This window comes from Clytia hemisphaerica, unplaced genomic scaffold (assembly GCF_902728285.1).
Source record: "Clytia hemisphaerica strain Z4C2 unplaced genomic scaffold, Clytia hemisphaerica genome assembly, whole genome shotgun sequence".
NCBI classification, from domain to species: domain Eukaryota; kingdom Metazoa; phylum Cnidaria; class Hydrozoa; order Leptothecata; family Clytiidae; genus Clytia; species Clytia hemisphaerica.
Window position 1 is genome coordinate 620,932 of NW_027104275.1, and position 5,952 is coordinate 626,883.

The window sequence follows — 5,952 nt, forward strand, 5'->3', positions numbered from 1 at the left end:
AAAAATTTCCTGCTCAAGGGAAATTTTTCTTAAAACGGTGCGCTTTCTCCTCCTTTTCCAGTGCGCGGTTTTTTACCGCCATTCTACGCCCATGTACAGTATTACGCCACCGCCCTTCTGTCTGTCCGTTTTGGTAGAAACGGCGCTTGATACCAGTAACACACTTTCTGCCGTCTGGACAGGGAAAATCTTGCTAAAGTCGGGTACTGGCTATAAAAGATATATTTTCTGATTCCGCGCTCCTTAAACAACAAACGTTTTCAAAACAAAATAAGATGGCGGTCGAAGCGAGGAGATTGATTTCGTTTGATTCATACTTTCTTTGTTCTTGAACATTTTCTTTGCTTTAGTGGTCAAGAGACTTTCAAACCAAAGAAACTTTGTATTGATTTTTCTTTGTAAACTTTTTCAACATTCTGTCATATCGTATAGTTTTTGCTCAAGTTTTCATAAAGCTTTCTGAGTGAAAATTCTACCTTAAATCAGTTTCATTTTTAGTTTCTTGTTTTCAAAAAGATTTTATTTTTAGGAATTTAATGGCTTCTAATATAGAAATAAATAAACAGAAATGCAGCTCATGTGTTTGAATAAGTTGGAACATATTTCTTGATGCTACACAAGGTTACTTCTGGATCTGTCGCTGTTTGTTAACAACCGTCAGGCACCGTCAGGTGTGGCATGATTTTCAAACTCGACACAAAATCATTTCAAGTAAACTGATTCTGGAATTTGTTGATGGACACTAAAATGGAGTTCATGTGTAAATTAGAACAGGATTGGAACTTTCTCCATGATGCTACGTGTGAAAATGGTTATTTCTAGATCTGTCCTCGTTTAACGAATTGGTGGCTTTGATTTTTCAAACTTGACACAGAATTATTTCAATACCAATTAAATGGAATATGGCAATGAATTTCAAGTGCGGAAGAAATCAAAGTCAATTTTCCAGGGGGCTGAAATTGTAGCGGGTATCGTTTTAACCGGGGACGAAATTTAGGGCAACTTTTCCAGTGGGGCTAAGGTCCTAGCGGGACTGTGACACAAGGAAACATAACAGGCTGGAGCTCTCCAGAGTTTATTCGTGTGACCCATATCTCTGGCAAGTTAGATACTGTTGAGGGATATTTACTAATTGTCAAGCTGTAAAATAATTATGCTAATGAAATATTGAATATATTATAATTTACATTTCCGATAGAACGTTTATAACTGTCAAGTCGTTACAAATATTGCTACCGGCCCGATGTAGATATTTTTACGAAAATTAATAAAAGCATTTTGTACAATTTTGAAATTAATTAGCAGCTTTTGACAATGTGAGGATTTCGTTTGTTAGCTATTGGGGATTCTTTTGTTGTTTGTTTAAATTTTGACGAGGATTTCAAAATATTGTTATGCGTGGGGATAAAGTACACGCAACAAGAGTTGATGGCCATGGCCCCCTCAATATTTTGCCAAGTAATTTTTTTTTTACTTTAAAAAATCTTATATATACCGTTCAGATAGGTGAAATAACGGTAAAAAGTCGAAAATTCTCTTCGTGGCCCAACCATGGTGGGCGACATCTATTTTTTGGCCCCCTCAATTCGATTCGCACGCCGGGGCTATGCCACTAAAGTATCCTCTCTTGGAAATATCTCCTGAACCAACACTCGAAAGAGAAGAAATACTTTCTAAGACAATGTTTTGGATCACTTGGATAATCGCTACTAAATGAAAAAGAATTCCGTTTCATCGTAGGAAATTCAAGCTCACATATGCTAAATACTGGCTTTAAGACAGACTGTTTGTAAAAGTATTATGTACAGGATGAATAAATGTCATCCTCTTTCATAACTAATAATATTTCAGAATATCAAACGTCGGCCTTCTTTTCTTAAATATTGGAAGGAGACAGTGGGCAATTTCTTCATGATCTATTTTCGAAAGACAATTATTAGTTGTTTACATTAAGGCAATTATCTAGGTTCCAAAATAAGCATTTTTGGTCAAACCAATTTCTAGTCTTTACTATTTCGGGTAACTTTACAAGAATAAGTTTTCAAGTCATGTTGCGTGTACCAGGAAGGAAACCCTAATCCTTATCTTCAAGCATAATAGAATTTTGGAATCCTCGTCAAAACTTGAACAAAAAACAAAAGAATCACCACCTGTTAGAATCAAAGAAATTTTTATCGCTATAGCCATATTGGTCTCCAGAACTAAATTGGCATATTTATGGTTGTCATCATTTATCCCAACTGGTTAAAATATTCTCACCGAGTCGCTGAGATTTTCAGATGACTCTACCAAATGTTAGGAACATTTATATGTCAAATTCAAATTTTAGATAATTAATTTTTTGAGTGTTAGCCCCTTTGGCCTTTCTGCGCTTTATCGACATTAACACCCCCTTCTGACAAACCCGGTGAGACCCTTCCCACTAAACTAGTCATAGCTTTCACTAAATGCCCCCACATAAAGATCATGTCATGCACTTATAAAGCTTTAATGCTTTAAATATTAAACATTAACAAATAATCAGGAATAATTGATTGATTTAATTATTGATTGATTGATTGGTTGATTGATTGATTGATTGATTGATTGATTGATTGATTGATTGATTGATTGATTGATTGATTGATTGATTGATTGATTGATTGATTGATTGATTGATTGATTGATTGATTGATTGATTGATTGATTGAGGCGTTTGCTTGAAAAAAAAATTATATTCCATTATAAAAAAATACATACTTGAAGAATTCATGCAGCTTGATAACTTAATAAAATTTAAGGAAAAGCTGGAAAAGCCTCTCAAAAATATATTTAAAAAGTTTAGGGTATCATTATCTTACTGATTTACACACCTCCTGTTTGTTTGTTTTTCTCCTATTTTCTTTCTTATAACGATATATGTCATGATTATTATTCACTAAATAGACCTTTTCTAATAATGTCGCAGACATCTTAGATTGTAGGCAAATTATATAGACATAGCAGTGAATAAATCCACAAGGTAACCAATCAGAAATAGCTTGTTTTTTTTCATTGGCTGCTATATTTCAACATTTCTCTATAGCTACTTTGCCTAATAAACAATAGTCAAGAGGATACAGCGTATAAAATTTATCAAAAAGTTCTGCGCCATCTTAAGTTGGGTGAAATAGAAACTCACTTATCCTAGTTAAGGCCCGGGCTCCACTAGCGTACGCTGTGATTGCACTTCTCAAGCTAAATCTTCTATGTTGTTGGTCAAAAGAAAAGTAAAGGAATGCCATTGTGGTTCATTCAGACGTACAGTCGAGAAAAGTTAAAATGCGCCTAAATTTCTTTTTAAGTGCATAGTCCTTTTTCATGATGCAATCTTTTCTTCAAGCTGATCGCAGCGCAGACAATGAAGAGACGTGCCTTCAGGAAGCTAGTCTTTTTGAGTTCATTGCTAGCGATATACTTTATGGTGTTTCTGTATAACTGTCTGTCTGTGTACCTAGTCTAACCACCCGTTAAATGCCTTCGGGAAGGTCTCTCCTAACTTAGAAAGCCAGAATTTGGAGCTATTTCACCAAACCACTGGAGCGTAAGTTATTTAGGCTATCACAACTGCATGAAAAAGTTTAAACGTGCGCATGTAAAGTTTAACGAGTAAACAAACTTTTTTCAGGTTTTTGAAAAAGATTTACCACACTGAAAAGACGTAAAAACACTCTAAGTGAGATAAATTATTTGAAGACCAAAGAAAAGTCAACTACGTTTGGATTCAACTTACATATGCGTACATTCATCTCTTTTGTACTTTGCCGGTTGTTTTACTAAGTTAAGAAGGACTTTCTCGAGTTACGAGACGTTTGATGGTATTTAAAGCTCAAGAAGCCCTATAAACAATAAAGGTAGTTAATCAAATAAAATGACAGACAAATAATTAGAGTTTGAAGAAAAATATCAAATGTACATTTGAAAACTTAAGCAAATTTCTTTAAAGATTCTGGAAAAAGAATTGAAATCATTGCTGAAGTGAACTTCTGACTTAATTACAGTAGTTAGTATTCAGTTGCAAAGACAAGAAACAAAATTTGACATACAAAACACTTTTTCTAGTCAATGAATCAGCTCATCATCATCATAACTAGTCTGCCATTTTGTTTGTTTTGATTTGCACAAGTAATATTGTAATTCGTGTTATATCATACACTTTGAATAAAAAGAAGGAGAAAAGTAGTAGAGTGAGAGTACTAATGAGGGCAAAGCAGAAAATAAAGAAAATGAAACCATCCAAAATAAACAGAAGCAGGCGAAAGCTACTTAACAGACATATAATTCACGAAAGACAACACAGGTATACAAGGAAGATTCAAAAGACAATTGAAGAGTTGAGAAAGAATGGAGGTGGGATGAAGGAGGAGAGTTTCTGGGAATTCAAAAGAAAAGTCAAAGGAAAGCAACAAGAGATAGCAAGCGAAATGGTCAACGAGAAAGGGGAAATGGTATCTGAAAAGAGCAAGATTGTTGATGTCTCCAAAAAGTTCTATGTGGACCTGTTTAAAAAACCAGACAAAGAGTCTTTTAATGAAGCCCATTTCAGGTTGAGGAAGTAGTCAAGCAAGGTACAATATTGGGACCATTGCTGTGCTGCTGCAACACATCAAAGATAGCAGAAATTGGAGAAGACGCAAGAACAGTAGTCAGCCCAAACCTATCTATAGCCCCCTTGACTTACGTAGATGATATTACAGCTGCAGGGACTCCCTCATTGGTTAAGTGTGTTGGGAGAAAGTTGCAAATAATGGAGCATGAAAAGCGGTTTACTTTCAACACGGGAAAAACAAATTACCTGATAATTAAAACCGGAAAGAGGAAAGAGGAGGTTCAAGAGCTGGATATGAATGTCAAAAGAGGAAAAATTGAAAGAGTTGCAAGCTACAAAATCTTAGGCAACTGGATCGCAGAAGATGGCAAACTTTCTGAGCAGTTAAAGGAAATTGAAAAACGGAGTTGGGCTATGGTAAATGAGCTGAAAGGAACAGTGAAGGAAGAATGGTTGGGATCAATGTCCACAGATGCAGCACTGCTAGTTTATGAGAGAACAGTCGTCCCAACTCTGATATACAACCTGGAATGCTGGACAAAGATTGACAAAAAAGAGATTGTAGAATTAGAAAAAATCCAAGCGAGAATACTTAAGTCCATACTAAGAATGCCATCATCAACACCTTACTTTGGCATCCTGAAAGAGACTGGGATATGGCCGATTGAAAAGAAGGTGGTCTATCACAGAATGATGCTCTATCAAAACCTTATAATGTCAGCCAAAGACAGATTAGGAAGAGTGGTGATAGAGGACCAGGAATGCAGTGAAACAGCAAAGACCAATAATTGGGCATCAGAGACAAGAAGAATTGCTAGAGACATTGGGGTAGACTTGAACACTGCTAAGGAATACAAGAAAGAACTATGGAAGAAAACAATAAAGAGAAAATTTCTGAGCAGATTGAAAGGGAGTTGGATGAGAAAGAAATGAAAGATGAGGCATCAAAGTGGACAAAGGATGAAAGAAAAGTTATCTAAATAAATGGGATTAAAGGAAGCTAGTGAAACAATGAGAATGAGGCTTGAAATGATTGATGTTGGTAGTAACTTTGGAAGGAAGAGAACATGCAGGCTATTGAGGGAGAAAGAAAGAAAGCACTGAACACATGATAGCATGTAGAAGTACAACAGCTCCTGCCGAATTGACAGTAGCATGCTTGAAGGAAACGGACGATCTTAACATCATTAGACAAACAAATCAATTTCTAAATCTCCAAATAGAAAAAAGAGACAAAGAGGAAAAACTAAAAGAAACATTGTAAACAAATCAAAAGGAAAAAAAAGAAACAAATGTCTTGCACCTTATACGTGATTTAGCGGAAGAAGGTGCTTGTTGATGTAACACTGTCAACAAAGAGGACGATTATAAGATTCAAGATTCAA